The 27,291-nt window shown below is 41.3% G+C and overlaps 1 long non-coding RNA gene across 8 annotated transcripts; it reads right to left on the reverse strand.

Annotated features, from left to right (window-relative positions):
• Positions 1-194: 194 nt before the first annotated feature.
• On the reverse strand, positions 195-27,291 carry LOC137546759 (uncharacterized). Of its 8 annotated transcripts, none has more exons than XR_011026353.1 (9): positions 27,181-27,291; positions 21,154-21,283; positions 18,377-18,510; positions 15,604-15,737; positions 12,070-12,203; positions 9,297-9,430; positions 6,524-6,657; positions 3,751-3,884; positions 195-350 (listed from the first exon to the last, which is right to left on the reverse strand). It is a non-coding gene; the product is annotated as an uncharacterized lncRNA (long non-coding RNA). The 8 variants fall into 8 exon arrangements; XR_011026358.1 differs by having other exon boundaries at positions 18,381-18,510; positions 21,150-21,283; XR_011026357.1 differs by having other exon boundaries at positions 15,608-15,737; positions 21,150-21,283.

Consider the following 27,291-nt stretch of genomic DNA (forward strand, 5'->3'; position numbering starts at 1 on the left):
ATGGCAACAAATCTGGAAAATTGCTGGCGAAATTATCACGACCTCCATATGTAGGCACAGCTATACCAATCCTTAAGAAAGGAACAGGAAGCACAGAATTATGCTCTGATCCTGCATCGGTGTTAAATTTATTCCAAGGGTATTATACAAAGCTATATCAAGAATCAGACTATAATCAAGAGATGGCCCAAAAATTTCTAAAAAAATTTAAATTACCTACAATTAACCAAGATGACCTGTCATATTTAAATGCACCGGTTACAGTTCTTGAAGTGGAAACCACGATTAAAAACTTAGCGTGTGGAAAAGCACCTGGCCCAGACGGGTATTCCTCTGAATTCTTTAAATTGCTAAAAAAAAAGATATATCAGAAACAATTACAAAATTATACAATGCAATCCTGGAGGGAAAAACTTATCTTGACTCAGCTAATTTGGCGTATATAAAAGTACTCCCAAAGCAGGGTAGAGACTTGACTCTTACCGAGTCTTATAGACCCATATCATTAATAAATCAGGACATCAAAATATTATCTAAAATAATGGCAGATAGTCTATCTGACATAATACCTAAATTAATATCTTCCAATCAGGTGGGGTTCATAAAGGGGAGATCATCTGTAGCAAACATTCGTAAGGTTCTTTTGGTATTGGAACAAGCAAGAGCATTCCCCAGAACGTATAAGGACAGTGCAATACTAAAGGTGGCCACACACGATACAATAAAATGATCCAATTTTGCAGTAATTCGATAAAAACGATCGTATCTCTCAAAAAAATCGAAAGCTTTTTTTCATTCGACTGAAAAATCCGATCGGATTTCTCGTTTTTTTCGATTTAAATCGATCCGGAATGCCAGATATTTCTTTTCAATTTCTACTAAAGATTGTATGGTGTGTGTTGGATTGTTAATTTATTAATATACACATCCTAGCAATTTTCTCTGAGTTTCCAATCAGTTTTTTCATAATTGAGGAAAAAATTGAACATAGGTGTTTGGTACATTGGTCATATTTTTGAAATGTTACAATCAGTCAGAAAAATTGATTGCAATTCTTAAATTGAACAGATATTTAAAAAATTGTATGGTGTGTGGCCACCTTTAGTGTGGATATGGAAAAAGCTTTTGATAATGTAAATAGAAGGTGGTTGTATGATACAATGGAAACAATGGGATTTATGGGAACCTTTTTGCAATATATAAAGACAATGTACACTAATCCAAGTGCTAAGATACAACTACCAGGGTTCTTGTCTCAGGGATTTTCATTAGCCTCAGGCACTAGACAGGGTTGCCCACTGTCGCCCTTGCTTTTTAATTTAGCAATGGAACCCAGGGGCGCCTCTAGGCATAGGCAGTACAGGCCATTGCCTGTAGTGCCATTGGTCCTGTGGGGCGCCATGTTGCATAATTAAGCCCCGCCCCCAAATTAAGCCCCACCCAAGATTAAGCCACACCCCTGTAGCTGCTCTATTACTTGCTTCTGCTGAATCTACTTAGCGTAAGTTGCAGGCAGCTGACACCTCTGTGCCTTGTGCATCCTTCTTTCCTCATTTGTGACATCTCTGCCTCCTTCTGTGCCCTTTGTGCCTCCTTCTGTCCCCTGTGCCTCCTTATGTCCCCTTTGCCTTTATTTGTCCCCTTGTGCTACCTCTGCCCCCCTCAGGGGTGCCTCTAGCCATGTTGTCACTCCAGGCGAGAAAATCCGTGGCGCCCCCCACCCCCATGGTGCCCTTCCATGAAAATAATCATAATGCAGCAACATTTCACCAGGAAATAATCATAATCCGGCAGCTTTCATCAGAAAATTCCCAATTCGGGCAGTGTTTCACCAGAAAATACACGTAATGTAAGGCTGCAGAAGTGAGCTTACGTGCTGTGGGCCAGTGAATTGACGCGGCAAGCCTGTTCACCATCTGGAGACACAAAGGGGACAGAAGGAGGCACATGGGGACAGAGGAAGGCGCAGGGGACAGAGGTGGCACATGGGGACTGAAGAGGCACATGGAGACAGAAGGAGGCACAAAGGGATACAGAAGGAGGCACAGGAGTACAGGAGGAGGCAGAGAGGCACTGAAGGAGGAACAGGGGGGCCAGGGGCGCCTCTAGGCATAGGCAGTACAGGCCATTGCCTGTAGTGCCATTGGTCCTGGGGGGCGCCATGTTGCATAATTAAGCCCCGCCCCCAAATTAAGCCCCACCCAAGATTAAGCCACACCCCTGTAGCTGCTCTATTACTTGCTTCTGCTGAATCTACTTAGCGTAAGTTGCAGGCAGCTGACACCTCTGTGCCTTGTGCATCCTTCTTTCCTCATTTGTGACATCTCTGCCTCCTTCTGTGCCCTTTGTGCCTCCTTCTGTCCCCTGTGCCTCCTTATGTCCCCTTTGCCTTTATTTGTCCCCTTGTGCTACCTCTGCCCCCCTGTTCCTCCTTCAGTGCCTCTCTGCCTCCTCCTGTACTCCTGTGCCTCCTTCTGTATCCCTTTGTGCCTCCTTCTGTCTCCATGTGCCTCTTCAGTCCCCATGTGCCACCTCTGTCCCCTGCGCCTTCCTCTGTCCCCATGTGCCTCCTTCTGTCCCCTTTGTGTCTCCAGATGGTGAACAGGCTTGCCGCGTCAATTCACTGGCCCACAGCACGTAAGCTCACTTCTGCAGCCTTACATTACGTGTATTTTCTGGTGAAACACTGCCCGAATTGGGAATTTTCTGATGAAAGCTGCCGGATTATGATTATTTCCTGGTGAAATGTTGCTGCATTATGATTATTTTCATGGAAGGGCACCATGGGGGTGGGGGGCGCCACGGATTTTCTCGCCTGGAGTGACAACATGGCTAGAGGCACCCCTGATGGAACCTATATCAAAAGGATTGGACATACTAATCAGGGGGATAAAATTAGAACGATCAGAAATAAAACAAGCATTGTTTGCACATGATCTCCTCTATTTTTTGGACAAACCACAAGAGCAAATGGGAACAATAATGGGATTTTTTGACGAAATTGAGGGATTCACTGGTCCATCACACAATGTCAAAGATTGATTACATATTCATTGATGCTAGCTGAGCACACAAAATAATACATGCAGATATTATGGATATGGTCATTTCTGATCATAGTCCGGTGGTTCTAATGTAAGCAGATAACATTCCAAAGGGAAAAGACTTTGTATGGAGATTTCCAGGGTACTTATATGAAGATGAAAGCTTTGCAGGGGAGTTAAAAAACTGGTGGATGGAATATGTAGATTTAAATAAACAGCATGCGAAAGACAGGACATTATTCTGGGATGCGGCAAAGGCAGTCCTTAGAGGGCAGATAATAAATCATTTAGCACAGAGGAAAAAGACAACCCAGCAGGAATATAACCTGGTGGTCGTCGAAAGGGTCAGAACTGCTTATAATACTTATAAAGGTTCAGGAGCAAAAAAAAGATAGAGACCTGTGGGTAGAGGAGAAAAGTAACTATGATTATTGGCTACATAGGAGGGAACTATACACAAGAAATAGACTAGCTGCTAAATTTTATCAACATGGCAACAAATCTGGAAAATTGCTGGCGAAATTATCACGACCTCCATATGTAGGCACAGCTATACCAATCCTTAAGAAAGGAACAGGAAGCACAGAATTATGCTCTGATCCTGCATCGGTGTTAAATTTATTCCAAGGGTATTATACAAAGCTATATCAAGAATCAGACTATAATCAAGAGATGGCCCAAAAATTTCTAAAAAAATTTAAATTACCTACAATTAACCAAGATGACCTGTCATATTTAAATGCACCGGTTACAGTTCTTGAAGTGGAAACCACGATTAAAAACTTAGCGTGTGGAAAAGCACCTGGCCCAGACGGGTATTCCTCTGAATTCTTTAAATTGCTAAAAAAAAAGATATATCAGAAACAATTACAAAATTATACAATGCAATCCTGGAGGGAAAAACTTATCTTGACTCAGCTAATTTGGCGTATATAAAAGTACTCCCAAAGCAGGGTAGAGACTTGACTCTTACCGAGTCTTATAGACCCATATCATTAATAAATCAGGACATCAAAATATTATCTAAAATAATGGCAGATAGTCTATCTGACATAATACCTAAATTAATATCTTCCAATCAGGTGGGGTTCATAAAGGGGAGATCATCTGTAGCAAACATTCGTAAGGTTCTTTTGGTATTGGAACAAGCAAGAGCATTCCCCAGAACGTATAAGGACAGTGCAATACTAAAGGTGGCCACACACGATACAATAAAATGATCCAATTTTGCAGTAATTCGATAAAAACGATCGTATCTCTCAAAAAAATCGAAAGCTTTTTTTCATTCGACTGAAAAATCCGATCGGATTTCTCGTTTTTTTCGATTTAAATCGATCCGGAATGCCAGATATTTCTTTTCAATTTCTACTAAAGATTGTATGGTGTGTGTTGGATTGTTAATTTATTAATATACACATCCTAGCAATTTTCTCTGAGTTTCCAATCAGTTTTTTCATAATTGAGGAAAAAATTGAACATAGGTGTTTGGTACATTGGTCATATTTTTGAAATGTTACAATCAGTCAGAAAAATTGATTGCAATTCTTAAATTGAACAGATATTTAAAAAATTGTATGGTGTGTGGCCACCTTTAGTGTGGATATGGAAAAAGCTTTTGATAATGTAAATAGAAGGTGGTTGTATGATACAATGGAAACAATGGGATTTATGGGAACCTTTTTGCAATATATAAAGACAATGTACACTAATCCAAGTGCTAAGATACAACTACCAGGGTTCTTGTCTCAGGGATTTTCATTAGCCTCAGGCACTAGACAGGGTTGCCCACTGTCGCCCTTGCTTTTTAATTTAGCAATGGAACCCAGGGGCGCCTCTAGGCATAGGCAGTACAGGCCATTGCCTGTAGTGCCATTGGTCCTGTGGGGCGCCATGTTGCATAATTAAGCCCCGCCCCCAAATTAAGCCCCACCCAAGATTAAGCCACACCCCTGTAGCTGCTCTATTACTTGCTTCTGCTGAATCTACTTAGCCTAAGTTGCAGGCAGCTGACACCTCTGTGCCTTGTGCATCCTTCTTTCCTCATTTGTGACATCTCTGCCTCCTTCTGTGCCCTTTGTGCCTCCTTCTGTCCCCTGTGCCTCCTTATGTCCCCTTTGCCTTTATTTGTCCCCTTGTGCTACCTCTGCCCCCCTGTTCCTCCTTCAGTGCCTCTCTGCCTCCTCCTGTACTCCTGTGCCTCCTTCTGTATCCCTTTGTGCCTCCTTCTGTCTCCATGTGCCTCTTCAGTCCCCATGTGCCACCTCTGTCCCCTGCGCCTTCCTCTGTCCCCATGTGCCTCCTTCTGTCCCCTTTGTGTCTCCAGATGGTGAACAGGCTTGCCGCGTCAATTCACTGGCCCACAGCACGTAAGCTCACTTCTGCAGCCTTACATTACGTGTATTTTCTGGTGAAACACTGCCCGAATTGGGAATTTTCTGATGAAAGCTGCCGGATTATGATTATTTCCTGGTGAAATGTTGCTGCATTATGATTATTTTCATGGAAGGGCACCATGGGGGTGGGGGGCGCCACGGATTTTCTCGCCTGGAGTGACAACATGGCTAGAGGCACCCCTGATGGAACCTATATCAAAAGGATTGGACATACTAATCAGGGGGATAAAATTAGAACGATCAGAAATAAAACAAGCATTGTTTGCACATGATCTCCTCTATTTTTTGGACAAACCACAAGAGCAAATGGGAACAATAATGGGATTTTTTGACGAAATTGAGGGATTCACTGGTCCATCACACAATGTCAAAGATTGATTACATATTCATTGATGCTAGCTGAGCACACAAAATAATACATGCAGATATTATGGATATGGTCATTTCTGATCATAGTCCGGTGGTTCTAATGTAAGCAGATAACATTCCAAAGGGAAAAGACTTTGTATGGAGATTTCCAGGGTACTTATATGAAGATGAAAGCTTTGCAGGGGAGTTAAAAAACTGGTGGATGGAATATGTAGATTTAAATAAACAGCATGCGAAAGACAGGACATTATTCTGGGATGCGGCAAAGGCAGTCCTTAGAGGGCAGATAATAAATCATTTAGCACAGAGGAAAAAGACAACCCAGCAGGAATATAACCTGGTGGTCGTCGAAAGGGTCAGAACTGCTTATAATACTTATAAAGGTTCAGGAGCAAAAAAAAGATAGAGACCTGTGGGTAGAGGAGAAAAGTAACTATGATTATTGGCTACATAGGAGGGAACTATACACAAGAAATAGACTAGCTGCTAAATTTTATCAACATGGCAACAAATCTGGAAAATTGCTGGCGAAATTATCACGACCTCCATATGTAGGCACAGCTATACCAATCCTTAAGAAAGGAACAGGAAGCACAGAATTATGCTCTGATCCTGCATCGGTGTTAAATTTATTCCAAGGGTATTATACAAAGCTATATCAAGAATCAGACTATAATCAAGAGATGGCCCAAAAATTTCTAAAAAAATTTAAATTACCTACAATTAACCAAGATGACCTGTCATATTTAAATGCACCGGTTACAGTTCTTGAAGTGGAAACCACGATTAAAAACTTAGCGTGTGGAAAAGCACCTGGCCCAGACGGGTATTCCTCTGAATTCTTTAAATTGCTAAAAAAAAAGATATATCAGAAACAATTACAAAATTATACAATGCAATCCTGGAGGGAATAACTTATCTTGACTCAGCTAATTTGGCGTATATAAAAGTACTCCCAAAGCAGGGTAGAGACTTGACTCTTACCGAGTCTTATAGACCCATATCATTAATAAATCAGGACATCAAAATATTATCTAAAATAATGGCAGATAGTCTATCTGACATAATACCTAAATTAATATCTTCCAATCAGGTGGGGTTCATAAAGGGGAGATCATCTGTAGCAAACATTCGTAAGGTTCTTTTGGTATTGGAACAAGCAAGAGCATTCCCCAGAACGTATAAGGACAGTGCAATACTAAAGGTGGCCACACACGATACAATAAAATGATCCAATTTTGCAGTAATTCGATAAAAACGATCGTATCTCTCAAAAAAATCGAAAGCTTTTTTTCATTCGACTGAAAAATCCGATCGGATTTCTCGTTTTTTTCGATTTAAATCGATCCGGAATGCCAGATATTTCTTTTCAATTTCTACTAAAGATTGTATGGTGTGTGTTGGATTGTTAATTTATTAATATACACATCCTAGCAATTTTCTCTGAGTTTCCAATCAGTTTTTTCATAATTGAGGAAAAAATTGAACATAGGTGTTTGGTACATTGGTCATATTTTTGAAATGTTACAATCAGTCAGAAAAATTGATTGCAATTCTTAAATTGAACAGATATTTAAAAAATTGTATGGTGTGTGGCCACCTTTAGTGTGGATATGGAAAAAGCTTTTGATAATGTAAATAGAAGGTGGTTGTATGATACAATGGAAACAATGGGATTTATGGGAACCTTTTTGCAATATATAAAGACAATGTACACTAATCCAAGTGCTAAGATACAACTACCAGGGTTCTTGTCTCAGGGATTTTCATTAGCCTCAGGCACTAGACAGGGTTGCCCACTGTCGCCCTTGCTTTTTAATTTAGCAATGGAACCCAGGGGCGCCTCTAGGCATAGGCAGTACAGGCCATTGCCTGTAGTGCCATTGGTCCTGTGGGGCGCCATGTTGCATAATTAAGCCCCGCCCCCAAATTAAGCCCCACCCAAGATTAAGCCACACCCCTGTAGCTGCTCTATTACTTGCTTCTGCTGAATCTACTTAGCCTAAGTTGCAGGCAGCTGACACCTCTGTGCCTTGTGCATCCTTCTTTCCTCATTTGTGACATCTCTGCCTCCTTCTGTGCCCTTTGTGCCTCCTTCTGTCCCCTGTGCCTCCTTATGTCCCCTTTGCCTTTATTTGTCCCCTTGTGCTACCTCTGCCCCCCTGTTCCTCCTTCAGTGCCTCTCTGCCTCCTCCTGTACTCCTGTGCCTCCTTCTGTATCCCTTTGTGCCTCCTTCTGTCTCCATGTGCCTCTTCAGTCCCCATGTGCCACCTCTGTCCCCTGCGCCTTCCTCTGTCCCCATGTGCCTCCTTCTGTCCCCTTTGTGTCTCCAGATGGTGAACAGGCTTGCCGCGTCAATTCACTGGCCCACAGCACGTAAGCTCACTTCTGCAGCCTTACATTACGTGTATTTTCTGGTGAAACACTGCCCGAATTGGGAATTTTCTGATGAAAGCTGCCGGATTATGATTATTTCCTGGTGAAATGTTGCTGCATTATGATTATTTTCATGGAAGGGCACCATGGGGGTGGGGGGCGCCACGGATTTTCTCGCCTGGAGTGACAACATGGCTAGAGGCACCCCTGATGGAACCTATATCAAAAGGATTGGACATACTAATCAGGGGGATAAAATTAGAACGATCAGAAATAAAACAAGCATTGTTTGCACATGATCTCCTCTATTTTTTGGACAAACCACAAGAGCAAATGGGAACAATAATGGGATTTTTTGACGAAATTGAGGGATTCACTGGTCCATCACACAATGTCAAAGATTGATTACATATTCATTGATGCTAGCTGAGCACACAAAATAATACATGCAGATATTATGGATATGGTCATTTCTGATCATAGTCCGGTGGTTCTAATGTAAGCAGATAACATTCCAAAGGGAAAAGACTTTGTATGGAGATTTCCAGGGTACTTATATGAAGATGAAAGCTTTGCAGGGGAGTTAAAAAACTGGTGGATGGAATATGTAGATTTAAATAAACAGCATGCGAAAGACAGGACATTATTCTGGGATGCGGCAAAGGCAGTCCTTAGAGGGCAGATAATAAATCATTTAGCACAGAGGAAAAAGACAACCCAGCAGGAATATAACCTGGTGGTCGTCGAAAGGGTCAGAACTGCTTATAATACTTATAAAGGTTCAGGAGCAAAAAAAAGATAGAGACCTGTGGGTAGAGGAGAAAAGTAACTATGATTATTGGCTACATAGGAGGGAACTATACACAAGAAATAGACTAGCTGCTAAATTTTATCAACATGGCAACAAATCTGGAAAATTGCTGGCGAAATTATCACGACCTCCATATGTAGGCACAGCTATACCAATCCTTAAGAAAGGAACAGGAAGCACAGAATTATGCTCTGATCCTGCATCGGTGTTAAATTTATTCCAAGGGTATTATACAAAGCTATATCAAGAATCAGACTATAATCAAGAGATGGCCCAAAAATTTCTAAAAAAATTTAAATTACCTACAATTAACCAAGATGACCTGTCATATTTAAATGCACCGGTTACAGTTCTTGAAGTGGAAACCACGATTAAAAACTTAGCGTGTGGAAAAGCACCTGGCCCAGACGGGTATTCCTCTGAATTCTTTAAATTGCTAAAAAAAAAGATATATCAGAAACAATTACAAAATTATACAATGCAATCCTGGAGGGAATAACTTATCTTGACTCAGCTAATTTGGCGTATATAAAAGTACTCCCAAAGCAGGGTAGAGACTTGACTCTTACCGAGTCTTATAGACCCATATCATTAATAAATCAGGACATCAAAATATTATCTAAAATAATGGCAGATAGTCTATCTGACATAATACCTAAATTAATATCTTCCAATCAGGTGGGGTTCATAAAGGGGAGATCATCTGTAGCAAACATTCGTAAGGTTCTTTTGGTATTGGAACAAGCAAGAGCATTCCCCAGAACGTATAAGGACAGTGCAATACTAAAGGTGGCCACACACGATACAATAAAATGATCCAATTTTGCAGTAATTCGATAAAAACGATCGTATCTCTCAAAAAAATCGAAAGCTTTTTTTCATTCGACTGAAAAATCCGATCGGATTTCTCGTTTTTTTCGATTTAAATCGATCCGGAATGCCAGATATTTCTTTTCAATTTCTACTAAAGATTGTATGGTGTGTGTTGGATTGTTAATTTATTAATATACACATCCTAGCAATTTTCTCTGAGTTTCCAATCAGTTTTTTCATAATTGAGGAAAAAATTGAACATAGGTGTTTGGTACATTGGTCATATTTTTGAAATGTTACAATCAGTCAGAAAAATTGATTGCAATTCTTAAATTGAACAGATATTTAAAAAATTGTATGGTGTGTGGCCACCTTTAGTGTGGATATGGAAAAAGCTTTTGATAATGTAAATAGAAGGTGGTTGTATGATACAATGGAAACAATGGGATTTATGGGAACCTTTTTGCAATATATAAAGACAATGTACACTAATCCAAGTGCTAAGATACAACTACCAGGGTTCTTGTCTCAGGGATTTTCATTAGCCTCAGGCACTAGACAGGGTTGCCCACTGTCGCCCTTGCTTTTTAATTTAGCAATGGAACCCAGGGGCGCCTCTAGGCATAGGCAGTACAGGCCATTGCCTGTAGTGCCATTGGTCCTGGGGGGCGCCATGTTGCATAATTAAGCCCCGCCCCCAAATTAAGCCCCACCCAAGATTAAGCCACACCCCTGTAGCTGCTCTATTACTTGCTTCTGCTGAATCTACTTAGCCTAAGTTGCAGGCAGCTGACACCTCTGTGCCTTGTGCATCCTTCTTTCCTCATTTGTGACATCTCTGCCTCCTTCTGTGCCCTTTGTGCCTCCTTCTGTCCCCTGTGCCTCCTTATGTCCCCTTTGCCTTTATTTGTCCCCTTGTGCTACCTCTGCCCCCCTGTTCCTCCTTCAGTGCCTCTCTGCCTCCTCCTGTACTCCTGTGCCTCCTTCTGTATCCCTTTGTGCCTCCTTCTGTCTCCATGTGCCTCTTCAGTCCCCATGTGCCACCTCTGTCCCCTGCGCCTTCCTCTGTCCCCATGTGCCTCCTTCTGTCCCCTTTGTGTCTCCAGATGGTGAACAGGCTTGCCGCGTCAATTCACTGGCCCACAGCACGTAAGCTCACTTCTGCAGCCTTACATTACGTGTATTTTCTGGTGAAACACTGCCCGAATTGGGAATTTTCTGATGAAAGCTGCCGGATTATGATTATTTCCTGGTGAAATGTTGCTGCATTATGATTATTTTCATGGAAGGGCACCATGGGGGTGGGGGGCGCCACGGATTTTCTCGCCTGGAGTGACAACATGGCTAGAGGCACCCCTGATGGAACCTATATCAAAAGGATTGGACATACTAATCAGGGGGATAAAATTAGAACGATCAGAAATAAAACAAGCATTGTTTGCACATGATCTCCTCTATTTTTTGGACAAACCACAAGAGCAAATGGGAACAATAATGGGATTTTTTGACGAAATTGAGGGATTCACTGGTCCATCACACAATGTCAAAGATTGATTACATATTCATTGATGCTAGCTGAGCACACAAAATAATACATGCAGATATTATGGATATGGTCATTTCTGATCATAGTCCGGTGGTTCTAATGTAAGCAGATAACATTCCAAAGGGAAAAGACTTTGTATGGAGATTTCCAGGGTACTTATATGAAGATGAAAGCTTTGCAGGGGAGTTAAAAAACTGGTGGATGGAATATGTAGATTTAAATAAACAGCATGCGAAAGACAGGACATTATTCTGGGATGCGGCAAAGGCAGTCCTTAGAGGGCAGATAATAAATCATTTAGCACAGAGGAAAAAGACAACCCAGCAGGAATATAACCTGGTGGTCGTCGAAAGGGTCAGAACTGCTTATAATACTTATAAAGGTTCAGGAGCAAAAAAAAGATAGAGACCTGTGGGTAGAGGAGAAAAGTAACTATGATTATTGGCTACATAGGAGGGAACTATACACAAGAAATAGACTAGCTGCTAAATTTTATCAACATGGCAACAAATCTGGAAAATTGCTGGCGAAATTATCACGACCTCCATATGTAGGCACAGCTATACCAATCCTTAAGAAAGGAACAGGAAGCACAGAATTATGCTCTGATCCTGCATCGGTGTTAAATTTATTCCAAGGGTATTATACAAAGCTATATCAAGAATCAGACTATAATCAAGAGATGGCCCAAAAATTTCTAAAAAAATTTAAATTACCTACAATTAACCAAGATGACCTGTCATATTTAAATGCACCGGTTACAGTTCTTGAAGTGGAAACCACGATTAAAAACTTAGCGTGTGGAAAAGCACCTGGCCCAGACGGGTATTCCTCTGAATTCTTTAAATTGCTAAAAAAAAAGATATATCAGAAACAATTACAAAATTATACAATGCAATCCTGGAGGGAATAACTTATCTTGACTCAGCTAATTTGGCGTATATAAAAGTACTCCCAAAGCAGGGTAGAGACTTGACTCTTACCGAGTCTTATAGACCCATATCATTAATAAATCAGGACATCAAAATATTATCTAAAATAATGGCAGATAGTCTATCTGACATAATACCTAAATTAATATCTTCCAATCAGGTGGGGTTCATAAAGGGGAGATCATCTGTAGCAAACATTCGTAAGATTCTTTTGGTATTGGAACAAGCAAGAGCATTCCCCAGAACGTATAAGGACAGTGCAATACTAAAGGTGGCCACACACGATACAATAAAATGATCCAATTTTGCAGTAATTCGATAAAAACGATCGTATCTCTCAAAAAAATCGAAAGCTTTTTTTCATTCGACTGAAAAATCCGATCGGATTTCTCGTTTTTTTCGATTTAAATCGATCCGGAATGCCAGATATTTCTTTTCAATTTCTACTAAAGATTGTATGGTGTGTGTTGGATTGTTAATTTATTAATATACACATCCTAGCAATTTTCTCTGAGTTTCCAATCAGTTTTTTCATAATTGAGGAAAAAATTGAACATAGGTGTTTGGTACATTGGTCATATTTTTGAAATGTTACAATCAGTCAGAAAAATTGATTGCAATTCTTAAATTGAACAGATATTTAAAAAATTGTATGGTGTGTGGCCACCTTTAGTGTGGATATGGAAAAAGCTTTTGATAATGTAAATAGAAGGTGGTTGTATGATACAATGGAAACAATGGGATTTATGGGAACCTTTTTGCAATATATAAAGACAATGTACACTAATCCAAGTGCTAAAATACAACTACCAGGGTTCTTGTCTCAGGGATTTTCATTAGCCTCAGGCACTAGACAGGGTTGCCCACTGTCGCCCTTGCTTTTTAATTTAGCAATGGAACCCAGGGGCGCCTCTAGGCATAGGCAGTACAGGCCATTGCCTGTAGTGCCATTGGTCCTGTGGGGCGCCATGTTGCATAATTAAGCCCCGCCCCCAAATTAAGCCCCACCCAAGATTAAGCCACACCCCTGTAGCTGCTCTATTACTTGCTTCTGCTGAATCTACTTAGCGTAAGTTGCAGGCAGCTGACACCTCTGTGCCTTGTGCATCCTTCTTTCCTCATTTGTGACATCTCTGCCTCCTTCTGTGCCCTTTGTGCCTCCTTCTGTCCCCTGTGCCTCCTTATGTCCCCTTTGCCTTTATTTGTCCCCTTGTGCTACCTCTGCCCCCCTCAGGGGTGCCTCTAGCCATGTTGTCACTCCAGGCGAGAAAATCCGTGGCGCCCCCCACCCCCATGGTGCCCTTCCATGAAAATAATCATAATGCAGCAACATTTCACCAGGAAATAATCATAATCCGGCAGCTTTCATCAGAAAATTCCCAATTCGGGCAGTGTTTCACCAGAAAATACACGTAATGTAAGGCTGCAGAAGTGAGCTTACGTGCTGTGGGCCAGTGAATTGACGCGGCAAGCCTGTTCACCATCTGGAGACACAAAGGGGACAGAAGGAGGCACATGGGGACAGAGGAAGGCGCAGGGGACAGAGGTGGCACATGGGGACTGAAGAGGCACATGGAGACAGAAGGAGGCACAAAGGGATACAGAAGGAGGCACAGGAGTACAGGAGGAGGCAGAGAGGCACTGAAGGAGGAACAGGGGGGCCAGGGGCGCCTCTAGGCATAGGCAGTACAGGCCATTGCCTGTAGTGCCATTGGTCCTGGGGGGCGCCATGTTGCATAATTAAGCCCCGCCCCCAAATTAAGCCCCACCCAAGATTAAGCCACACCCCTGTAGCTGCTCTATTACTTGCTTCTGCTGAATCTACTTAGCGTAAGTTGCAGGCAGCTGACACCTCTGTGCCTTGTGCATCCTTCTTTCCTCATTTGTGACATCTCTGCCTCCTTCTGTGCCCTTTGTGCCTCCTTCTGTCCCCTGTGCCTCCTTATGTCCCCTTTGCCTTTATTTGTCCCCTTGTGCTACCTCTGCCCCCCTGTTCCTCCTTCAGTGCCTCTCTGCCTCCTCCTGTACTCCTGTGCCTCCTTCTGTATCCCTTTGTGCCTCCTTCTGTCTCCATGTGCCTCTTCAGTCCCCATGTGCCACCTCTGTCCCCTGCGCCTTCCTCTGTCCCCATGTGCCTCCTTCTGTCCCCTTTGTGTCTCCAGATGGTGAACAGGCTTGCCGCGTCAATTCACTGGCCCACAGCACGTAAGCTCACTTCTGCAGCCTTACATTACGTGTATTTTCTGGTGAAACACTGCCCGAATTGGGAATTTTCTGATGAAAGCTGCCGGATTATGATTATTTCCTGGTGAAATGTTGCTGCATTATGATTATTTTCATGGAAGGGCACCATGGGGGTGGGGGGCGCCACGGATTTTCTCGCCTGGAGTGACAACATGGCTAGAGGCACCCCTGATGGAACCTATATCAAAAGGATTGGACATACTAATCAGGGGGATAAAATTAGAACGATCAGAAATAAAACAAGCATTGTTTGCACATGATCTCCTCTATTTTTTGGACAAACCACAAGAGCAAATGGGAACAATAATGGGATTTTTTGACGAAATTGAGGGATTCACTGGTCCATCACACAATGTCAAAGATTGATTACATATTCATTGATGCTAGCTGAGCACACAAAATAATACATGCAGATATTATGGATATGGTCATTTCTGATCATAGTCCGGTGGTTCTAATGTAAGCAGATAACATTCCAAAGGGAAAAGACTTTGTATGGAGATTTCCAGGGTACTTATATGAAGATGAAAGCTTTGCAGGGGAGTTAAAAAACTGGTGGATGGAATATGTAGATTTAAATAAACAGCATGCGAAAGACAGGACATTATTCTGGGATGCGGCAAAGGCAGTCCTTAGAGGGCAGATAATAAATCATTTAGCACAGAGGAAAAAGACAACCCAGCAGGAATATAACCTGGTGGTCGTCGAAAGGGTCAGAACTGCTTATAATACTTATAAAGGTTCAGGAGCAAAAAAAAGATAGAGACCTGTGGGTAGAGGAGAAAAGTAACTATGATTATTGGCTACATAGGAGGGAACTATACACAAGAAATAGACTAGCTGCTAAATTTTATCAACATGGCAACAAATCTGGAAAATTGCTGGCGAAATTATCACGACCTCCATATGTAGGCACAGCTATACCAATCCTTAAGAAAGGAACAGGAAGCACAGAATTATGCTCTGATCCTGCATCGGTGTTAAATTTATTCCAAGGGTATTATACAAAGCTATATCAAGAATCAGACTATAATCAAGAGATGGCCCAAAAATTTCTAAAAAAATTTAAATTACCTACAATTAACCAAGATGACCTGTCATATTTAAATGCACCGGTTACAGTTCTTGAAGTGGAAACCACGATTAAAAACTTAGCGTGTGGAAAAGCACCTGGCCCAGACGGGTATTCCTCTGAATTCTTTAAATTGCTAAAAAAAAAGATATATCAGAAACAATTACAAAATTATACAATGCAATCCTGGAGGGAATAACTTATCTTGACTCAGCTAATTTGGCGTATATAAAAGTACTCCCAAAGCAGGGTAGAGACTTGACTCTTACCGAGTCTTATAGACCCATATCATTAATAAATCAGGACATCAAAATATTATCTAAAATAATGGCAGATAGTCTATCTGACATAATACCTAAATTAATATCTTCCAATCAGGTGGGGTTCATAAAGGGGAGATCATCTGTAGCAAACATTCGTAAGGTTCTTTTGGTATTGGAACAAGCAAGAGCATTCCCCAGAACGTATAAGGACAGTGCAATACTAAAGGTGGCCACACACGATACAATAAAATGATCCAATTTTGCAGTAATTCGATAAAAACGATCGTATCTCTCAAAAAAATCGAAAGCTTTTTTTCATTCGACTGAAAAATCCGATCGGATTTCTCGTTTTTTTCGATTTAAATCGATCCGGAATGCCAGATATTTCTTTTCAATTTCTACTAAAGATTGTATGGTGTGTGTTGGATTGTTAATTTATTAATATACACATCCTAGCAATTTTCTCTGAGTTTCCAATCAGTTTTTTCATAATTGAGGAAAAAATTGAACATAGGTGTTTGGTACATTGGTCATATTTTTGAAATGTTACAATCAGTCAGAAAAATTGATTGCAATTCTTAAATTGAACAGATATTTAAAAAATTGTATGGTGTGTGGCCACCTTTAGTGTGGATATGGAAAAAGCTTTTGATAATGTAAATAGAAGGTGGTTGTATGATACAATGGAAACAATGGGATTTATGGGAACCTTTTTGCAATATATAAAGACAATGTACACTAATCCAAGTGCTAAGATACAACTACCAGGGTTCTTGTCTCAGGGATTTTCATTAGCCTCAGGCACTAGACAGGGTTGCCCACTGTCGCCCTTGCTTTTTAATTTAGCAATGGAACCCAGGGGCGCCTCTAGGCATAGGCAGTACAGGCCATTGCCTGTAGTGCCATTGGTCCTGGGGGGCGCCATGTTGCATAATTAAGCCCCGCCCCCAAATTAAGCCCCACCCAAGATTAAGCCACACCCCTGTAGCTGCTCTATTACTTGCTTCTGCTGAATCTACTTAGCCTAAGTTGCAGGCAGCTGACACCTCTGTGCCTTGTGCATCCTTCTTTCCTCATTTGTGACATCTCTGCCTCCTTCTGTGCCCTTTGTGCCTCCTTCTGTCCCCTGTGCCTCCTTATGTCCCCTTTGCCTTTATTTGTCCCCTTGTGCTACCTCTGCCCCCCTGTTCCTCCTTCAGTGCCTCTCTGCCTCCTCCTGTACTCCTGTGCCTCCTTCTGTATCCCTTTGTGCCTCCTTCTGTCTCCATGTGCCTCTTCAGTCCCCATGTGCCACCTCTGTCCCCTGCGCCTTCCTCTGTCCCCATGTGCCTCCTTCTGTCCCCTTTGTGTCTCCAGATGGTGAACAGGCTTGCCGCGTCAATTCACTGGCCCACAGCACGTAAGCTCACTTCTGCAGCCTTACATTACGTGTATTTTCTGGTGAAACACTGCCCGAATTGGGAATTTTCTGATGAAAGCTGCCGGATTATGATTATTTCCTGGTGAAATGTTGCTGCATTATGATTATTTTCATGGAAGGGCACCATGGGGGTGGGGGGCGCCACGGATTTTCTCGCCTGGAGTGACAACATGGCTAGAGGCACCCCTGATGGAACCTATATCAAAAGGATTGGACATACTAATCAGGGGGATAAAATTAGAACGATCAGAAATAAAACAAGCATTGTTTGCACATGATCTCCTCTATTTTTTGGACAAACCACAAGAGCAAATGGGAACAATAATGGGATTTTTTGACGAAATTGAGGGATTCACTGGTCCATCACACAATGTCAAAGATTGATTACATATTCATTGATGCTAGCTGAGCACACAAAATAATACATGCAGATATTATGGATATGGTCATTTCTGATCATAGTCCGGTGGTTCTAATGTAAGCAGATAACATTCCAAAGGGAAAAGACTTTGTATGGAGATTTCCAGGGTACTTATATGAAGATGAAAGCTTTGCAGGGGAGTTAAAAAACTGGTGGATGGAATATGTAGATTTAAATAAACAGCATGCGAAAGACAGGACATTATTCTGGGATGCGGCAAAGGCAGTCCTTAGAGGGCAGATAATAAATCATTTAGCACAGAGGAAAAAGACAACCCAGCAGGAATATAACCTGGTGGTCGTCGAAAGGGTCAGAACTGCTTATAATACTTATAAAGGTTCAGGAGCAAAAAAAAGATAGAGACCTGTGGGTAGAGGAGAAAAGTAACTATGATTATTGGCTACATAGGAGGGAACTATACACAAGAAATAGACTAGCTGCTAAATTTTATCAACATGGCAACAAATCTGGAAAATTGCTGGCGAAATTATCACGACCTCCATATGTAGGCACAGCTATACCAATCCTTAAGAAAGGAACAGGAAGCACAGAATTATGCTCTGATCCTGCATCGGTGTTAAATTTATTCCAAGGGTATTATACAAAGCTATATCAAGAATCAGACTATAATCAAGAGATGGCCCAAAAATTTCTAAAAAAATTTAAATTACCTACAATTAACCAAGATGACCTGTCATATTTAAATGCACCGGTTACAGTTCTTGAAGTGGAAACCACGATTAAAAACTTAGCGTGTGGAAAAGCACCTGGCCCAGACGGGTATTCCTCTGAATTCTTTAAATTGCTAAAAAAAAAGATATATCAGAAACAATTACAAAATTATACAATGCAATCCTGGAGGGAATAACTTATCTTGACTCAGCTAATTTGGCGTATATAAAAGTACTCCCAAAGCAGGGTAGAGACTTGACTCTTACCGAGTCTTATAGACCCATATCATTAATAAATCAGGACATCAAAATATTATCTAAAATAATGGCAGATAGTCTATCTGACATAATACCTAAATTAATATCTTCCAATCAGGTGGGGTTCATAAAGGGGAGATCATCTGTAGCAAACATTCGTAAGGTTCTTTTGGTATTGGAACAAGCAAGAGCATTCCCCAGAACGTATAAGGACAGTGCAATACTAAAGGTGGCCACACACGATACAATAAAATGATCCAATTTTGCAGTAATTCGATAAAAACGATCGTATCTCTCAAAAAAATCGAAAGCTTTTTTTCATTCGACTGAAAAATCCGATCGGATTTCTCGTTTTTTTCGATTTAAATCGATCCGGAATGCCAGATATTTCTTTTCAATTTCTACTAAAGATTGTATGGTGTGTGTTGGATTGTTAATTTATTAATATACACATCCTAGCAATTTTCTCTGAGTTTCCAATCAGTTTTTTCATAATTGAGGAAAAAATTGAACATAGGTGTTTGGTACATTGGTCATATTTTTGAAATGTTACAATCAGTCAGAAAAATTGATTGCAATTCTTAAATTGAACAGATATTTAAAAAATTGTATGGTGTGTGGCCACCTTTAGTGTGGATATGGAAAAAGCTTTTGATAATGTAAATAGAAGGTGGTTGTATGATACAATGGAAACAATGGGATTTATGGGAACCTTTTTGCAATATATAAAGACAATGTACACTAATCCAAGTGCTAAGATACAACTACCAGGGTTCTTGTCTCAGGGATTTTCATTAGCCTCAGGCACTAGACAGGGTTGCCCACTGTCGCCCTTGCTTTTTAATTTAGCAATGGAACCCAGGGGCGCCTCTAGGCATAGGCAGTACAGGCCATTGCCTGTAGTGCCATTGGTCCTGGGGGGCGCCATGTTGCATAATTAAGCCCCGCCCCCAAATTAAGCCCCACCCAAGATTAAGCCACACCCCTGTAGCTGCTCTATTACTTGCTTCTGCTGAATCTACTTAGCCTAAGTTGCAGGCAGCTGACACCTCTGTGCCTTGTGCATCCTTCTTTCCTCATTTGTGACATCTCTGCCTCCTTCTGTGCCCTTTGTGCCTCCTTCTGTCCCCTGTGCCTCCTTATGTCCCCTTTGCCTTTATTTGTCCCCTTGTGCTACCTCTGCCCCCCTGTTCCTCCTTCAGTGCCTCTCTGCCTCCTCCTGTACTCCTGTGCCTCCTTCTGTATCCCTTTGTGCCTCCTTCTGTCTCCATGTGCCTCTTCAGTCCCCATGTGCCACCTCTGTCCCCTGCGCCTTCCTCTGTCCCCATGTGCCTCCTTCTGTCCCCTTTGTGTCTCCAGATGGTGAACAGGCTTGCCGCGTCAATTCACTGGCCCACAGCACGTAAGCTCACTTCTGCAGCCTTACATTACGTGTATTTTCTGGTGAAACACTGCCCGAATTGGGAATTTTCTGATGAAAGCTGCCGGATTATGATTATTTCCTGGTGAAATGTTGCTGCATTATGATTATTTTCATGGAAGGGCACCATGGGGGTGGGGGGCGCCACGGATTTTCTCGCCTGGAGTGACAACATGGCTAGAGGCACCCCTGATGGAACCTATATCAAAAGGATTGGACATACTAATCAGGGGGATAAAATTAGAACGATCAGAAATAAAACAAGCATTGTTTGCACATGATCTCCTCTATTTTTTGGACAAACCACAAGAGCAAATGGGAACAATAATGGGATTTTTTGACGAAATTGAGGGATTCACTGGTCCATCACACAATGTCAAAGATTGATTACATATTCATTGATGCTAGCTGAGCACACAAAATAATACATGCAGATATTATGGATATGGTCATTTCTGATCATAGTCCGGTGGTTCTAATGTAAGCAGATAACATTCCAAAGGGAAAAGACTTTGTATGGAGATTTCCAGGGTACTTATATGAAGATGAAAGCTTTGCAGGGGAGTTAAAAAACTGGTGGATGGAATATGTAGATTTAAATAAACAGCATGCGAAAGACAGGACATTATTCTGGGATGCGGCAAAGGCAGTCCTTAGAGGGCAGATAATAAATCATTTAGCACAGAGGAAAAAGACAACCCAGCAGGAATATAACCTGGTGGTCGTCGAAAGGGTCAGAACTGCTTATAATACTTATAAAGGTTCAGGAGCAAAAAAAAGATAGAGACCTGTGGGTAGAGGAGAAAAGTAACTATGATTATTGGCTACATAGGAGGGAACTATACACAAGAAATAGACTAGCTGCTAAATTTTATCAACATGGCAACAAATCTGGAAAATTGCTGGCGAAATTATCACGACCTCCATATGTAGGCACAGCTATACCAATCCTTAAGAAAGGAACAGGAAGCACAGAATTATGCTCTGATCCTGCATCGGTGTTAAATTTATTCCAAGGGTATTATACAAAGCTATATCAAGAATCAGACTATAATCAAGAGATGGCCCAAAAATTTCTAAAAAAATTTAAATTACCTACAATTAACCAAGATGACCTGTCATATTTAAATGCACCGGTTACAGTTCTTGAAGTGGAAACCACGATTAAAAACTTAGCGTGTGGAAAAGCACCTGGCCCAGACGGGTATTCCTCTGAATTCTTTAAATTGCTAAAAAAAAAGATATATCAGAAACAATTACAAAATTATACAATGCAATCCTGGAGGGAAAAACTTATCTTGACTCAGCTAATTTGGCGTATATAAAAGTACTCCCAAAGCAGGGTAGAGACTTGACTCTTACCGAGTCTTATAGACCCATATCATTAATAAATCAGGACATCAAAATATTATCTAAAATAATGGCAGATAGTCTATCTGACATAATACCTAAATTAATATCTTCCAATCAGGTGGGGTTCATAAAGGGGAGATCATCTGTAGCAAACATTCGTAAGGTTCTTTTGGTATTGGAACAAGCAAGAGCATTCCCCAGAACGTATAAGGACAGTGCAATACTAAAGGTGGCCACACACGATACAATAAAATGATCCAATTTTGCAGTAATTCGATAAAAACGATCGTATCTCTCAAAAAAATCGAAAGCTTTTTTTCATTCGACTGAAAAATCCGATCGGATTTCTCGTTTTTTTCGATTTAAATCGATCCGGAATGCCAGATATTTCTTTTCAATTTCTACTAAAGATTGTATGGTGTGTGTTGGATTGTTAATTTATTAATATACACATCCTAGCAATTTTCTCTGAGTTTCCAATCAGTTTTTTCATAATTGAGGAAAAAATTGAACATAGGTGTTTGGTACATTGGTCATATTTTTGAAATGTTACAATCAGTCAGAAAAATTGATTGCAATTCTTAAATTGAACAGATATTTAAAAAATTGTATGGTGTGTGGCCACCTTTAGTGTGGATATGGAAAAAGCTTTTGATAATGTAAATAGAAGGTGGTTGTATGATACAATGGAAACAATGGGATTTATGGGAACCTTTTTGCAATATATAAAGACAATGTACACTAATCCAAGTGCTAAGATACAACTACCAGGGTTCTTGTCTCAGGGATTTTCATTAGCCTCAGGCACTAGACAGGGTTGCCCACTGTCGCCCTTGCTTTTTAATTTAGCAATGGAACCTATATCAAAAGGATTGGACATACTAATCAGGGGGATAAAATTAGAACGATCAGAAATAAAACAAGCATTGTTTGCACATGATCTCCTCTATTTTTTGGACAAACCACAAGAGCAAATGGGAACAATAATGGGATTTTTTGACGAAATTGAGGGATTCACTGGATTTAAGGTGAATAAAGATAAATCAGAATTATTCTTTTTATCCAAACATACAGATAACAGATGGGCGAAATCCCAATCTATTAAAATAGCGGGCAATAAGTTGAAATACTTTGGGATATTCCTGGCTAGAACCCCACAGGAAATTTATGATTTGAATTTTTCCAGTTTGATTGACAAAATAATTAAACAAATTCAGACATGGAAAGACCTCCCTTTGAATTTGACTGGAAGAGCTGGTCTACTCAAAATGGTATCTTTTGGTAAAATTATATATCCTATGCAAAATATCCCTATGCTAATTAGACATAAAGATATACAGAGATTACAAAAGGCCTTCATGGAATTTATGTGGAGAGGGAAACGACACAGGATTTCATTGCATAAATTGCAGCTACCCAAAACACTGGGAGGGTTAAATGTTCCAAACGTTAGAACATATAATTTGGCATGTCTTATCCGACACATAAAAGACTGGATAGATGAAACTAATACATTTTCAAATATCGAAATAGAGATTGAAATGGTGGAACCATGGACGTTGAAGGGAATAATGCACACTAAATATAGAAATCTTCCAAAGAGAATCAAACATAATGTGGTACTCCGGGACACGATTTTAGCATGTAGAGAGGTTAGGAAAATGCTTAAGCTGCCTTTTCAGCTATCAAAATATATGTTACTATGGAGTAACCCTGAATTTTCGCCCGCCATTCAACATAAAGGGTTTCTGCTTTGGGAAACACATGGAATAACTATGTTAGGCCACATCTGTAATTTAAGGGAAAAAAGATTACTCACCTTTGCGGAAATAAGGCAAAAATTTAATATACCGAATACCCATTTCTTATACCATGCACAAATTCTCTCCTACTGCTCCTCTGTACTGAAGGATCTAGCTCCTATATTAGAAATCACCCAGTTTGACAAACTAATAAAACCTGGAAACAAGGAAGTATCACTTTCTACGTTATACAAAGATATGTGTTCATGGCGTCAAGAACAAGTGGCGCATTCTAGTTTTAAGAGTTGGGAAAAAATCTTGAAGGATAAGGATACATCTAAGAAAATACTGGGGGGAAATGAAGTTATAAGGCAATTAATAACATACGAGGTATGGAGAGAATTGCATTTATTGTTTCTGCATAAGGCAAAATATGCGTTCGACATCAGGTACAGAAATCCACCACCCAACCCAGAATATGTACCTCAGTGCCCTAAATGTAAAATTCCGTTTGCTAATATATATCATTGTATGTGGGAATGTCCAAGGATAGTGGTATTTTGGACGAAGGTCTGTAAACTAATTAAAAGAATGTGCAGGCGAGATGTGGAGAGGGATCCATGGATGCTACTGTTCAATTGGTATGATCCAGAAAAAGAGGGTACCAGAAATATGAAGCCAACAGATCTAGTTCACATAACACTCATGGCAGCGCGGAAAGTTATATTTAATCGTTGGATATATCCTACAACCCCATCCTTAGGTGAATTAAGAAAAGAGCTAAAATTCCTGTTCGATAAAGAAAAAATCCTGACATTAGCACATAAAGAGAAAAGAACAAAAAAATTGTTTAATACCTGGCGACGATTTGTGGAATTTTTCTACACAAGCGAAGAGATAGCGGCACTCATGGATCCCTTTAAATACACATCTTGGTATTGCACGGAACAACTACTTGGCAGCCTAGGGAAGCTTGAAATAGTAAGATCAGATACTTAAAGTGCTAGACACATCGGAACTTGGCTAGCAACAAAAACAAAAACAGGAAAAAAAACCATACCGTATAGACAAGCATATGGAGATGTGGTCTGGTTAATAATACCCGATGAGATAGGTAGTTGTAGATGAGGTTGGGGGAGGGGGGGGGGAGGGGGGTTCGGTGAAAATGTTGAGAAACGCGCAGATGTCTGAAGGCGCATTGTATACTGACTTGTTATATGCGATGTAATATAATTTTCAACTGTGTCCAGTTTTTATAATTTGTAATGACATATGTGCAATAAAATATGTTTAAAAAAAAAATTGGCCGCCGAGCCAGAGTGCACGAAGGCCTCAGTGCACGCAGCCCGGTCTTCCCAAGAAATGAAACAAGGTAGGAGTAAACGATTATTGCATAGAGGTAACATCTGCTCACCTAGGGTGCTACCTCCAACTACTCCTAGGCGGCAGAGTTTCCCGACTTCTTGGGGCAATTTTGTACCATGTGACCCTCCTCTGCACAATACAGACAAAGCTTTTCAGACCTTATGCGATCCTTCTCCACTTGTGTCAAACGGGAATGTCCGATATGCATCGGCTCATCTGTTGACGTGGAAGGAGAGGAGGTAGCGTAAGAAACAGACCTTACTGCACTCTTCCCACGAGTTTGTCGCTGATAACGTAGCCGGCGGTCAACTCGCACAGCCAGAGAAATAGCATCATCGATATTTTTTGGTTCAGGGTGTCCCAACATTAGCTCAGAGACTGCATCTGATAAGCCAGAAAGAAAGCAGTCTAACAAAGCATAATACCCCCACCTAGCCAACACAGCCCACCTTCTAAATTCAGCTGCATAAAATCCTACAGAATTCCGTCCCTGCTTGAGAGCCTTAAGTTTCCTCTCAGCAGTGATCGAAACGTCCGGATCATCATATATGATGGCCATTGCTTTAAAGAATTCCTCAACTGAGGACAGGGCCTCATCTCCAGGAGGGAGATTATATGCCCAGGTTTGTGAGTCTCCTGATAACAAGGTTTTTATAAAAGTCACTCTTTGTTGCTCTGAACCTGACAAAGTAGGCCTCAACTCAAAATAGGACAAGACTCGATTTCGAAAATTTTGAAAATCAGACCTGTGACCTAAAAATTTCTCAGGTACCGACATGTGAAGGTCTACGACTGGGGGATCGCATTGTGTTGACGGCCGTTTGGAGGGCCTGTACAGACCCAGACAATTGAGTGATCTGGGTTTGTTGCGTATTAACCACCCCAATGAGATTGTTTACTGAAGTGGCTAAGGCCTCCACCTGGCTGCGTAGTGCGTCCATAATGTGGTCTGCTGTTCTGTAATGGTACTGTGTAGCGACTCAAATGTCTGATTATGTGGTGATTTGCAGAATCACCAATAATGCAGACTATACCAGATTATGTGGTGACCTGCAGAATCACCAATAATACTAGTATAGCAGAGGAATACAATATTGTGGTGTTTGGTGCAACAGTAGCACTGATAGGCTTGGCTGTACCTCTACAGAGGAGCTGGAGGGCCCTAACAGTACAGAGCCCCTCACCAGAGACAAGGGCCCTCTGGTGAGAGTAGAGGAGTCAGACTAATCGAGTTGGCAACAGAGAGGTAAGTATCGGTACAAAATCGTTAGGCAAGAGAGTAATCGGTAATCAGGCAGAAGGTTCAGCAACAGAGAGGTAAGTATCGGTACTAAATCGTAAGGCAAGAGAGTAGTCGGTAATTAGGCAAAAGGTTCAGCAACAGTGAGGCAGATAGGTAGAAGTACAGAGTCAGAAAGCAGGATCAGAGTCAGAGTTAGCCGAGAATCATACACAGGAAATCAAATACAATATCAGCAATGTTCTAATCTTGATGTGAAATCCTTAGCATCAACACCAGGGATCTAGTCTAAGGTCTGAGCGCTAGCACACGAGGTAATCACGACAGCAGACGAGGAGCAACTGACAAACAGCTCCTTATATGCTGGGAGCGCTTCTGCAGCGCCACCCAGCCGCCCAGCCAATCCGGCAGCTAGCTGGAGTCAGCTGACCGGCGAGTCAGCTGACTCTCCGTCTAGCTGCATAAAGGTCCTGCCGCTGGGCGCGCGCACGCGTAGCCCATGCCCTGTGTGCGGCCGAAGGACCTGTCCGTGACGGCGAGGCGGGGACCGCTGCCGGCTGACATGCGGAGACGGCGGACATGACTTTAACGCAAATAGTGTACACCTTGGTATTAGGCTAATCAGATGTCCTTTCTGATTATTCTTATTGGCCAAATTACTAGCTGGATACATGTTGCATTAGTTTTGCTTTCAAGCTGGTATTATAATGATCTCATTTACAATCCCTATGTGAAGTGAGTGTAGGGGTTTTCTAGTCCTTTACCTTCTAGTGGCTGGCAGATAGGGATAAGTAGGTTCTAAGGCAGATTGGTAGTGATCGGTAGAGTGCAGTGGAAGGTAGATCGTGATTTCTAGATTCTAGTGATATCCATTCCAGGTAGATACTGAGAAATGTATGCTGGTGGGTCACCTGCAGTGATAACCAACAAAGGCATATCTACAGGGGTTCAGGTATAGCATGTGCCATGGGCGCCTGTTACTGAGGGGGCTGCTCCGTAGCAACCTTGGTGTTCTGCATACAGATTCTAGTTTTATCTGGGGGACATTCTGCTACCTGGTTACATCTTTTGGGGGGACAAGCTGTCTAACTGCAATTTGGGGGATATATTTAAGCTAACCTATTGCAATACTCTTATAGGCCATACTTCACCCTAACTTGGGCACAACCATTTCAACTGACACTACACATTAAAATGTTAGGGCATCAATGTTTGCCATGGCGCTGTTTTCCCTAGATACGCCTCTGATAACCAATGAGGAAAACTGACAGCTAGCAGTTCATCAAGGTATTGTCCTGTGCATCTTGGCTTCTTGCTACCTGTATCCCTGGCTTGGTTAAAGAGGAACTTCAGCCTAAACAAACATACTGTCATTAAGTTACAATAGTTATGTTAATTAAAATAGGTAGGTAATGTAATATCTTACCCTCCCTGTTTTAAAAGAACAGGCAAAGGTTTGTGATTTCAAAAGGTTAGCCATCTTTTTGGTTGAAAGAAGGTGACAGAGAGCATGAGACACAGTTCCAATTGTCCTGTG

The sequence above is a fragment of the Hyperolius riggenbachi genome, chromosome 2 (assembly GCF_040937935.1).
Source record: "Hyperolius riggenbachi isolate aHypRig1 chromosome 2, aHypRig1.pri, whole genome shotgun sequence".
NCBI classification, from domain to species: domain Eukaryota; kingdom Metazoa; phylum Chordata; class Amphibia; order Anura; family Hyperoliidae; genus Hyperolius; species Hyperolius riggenbachi.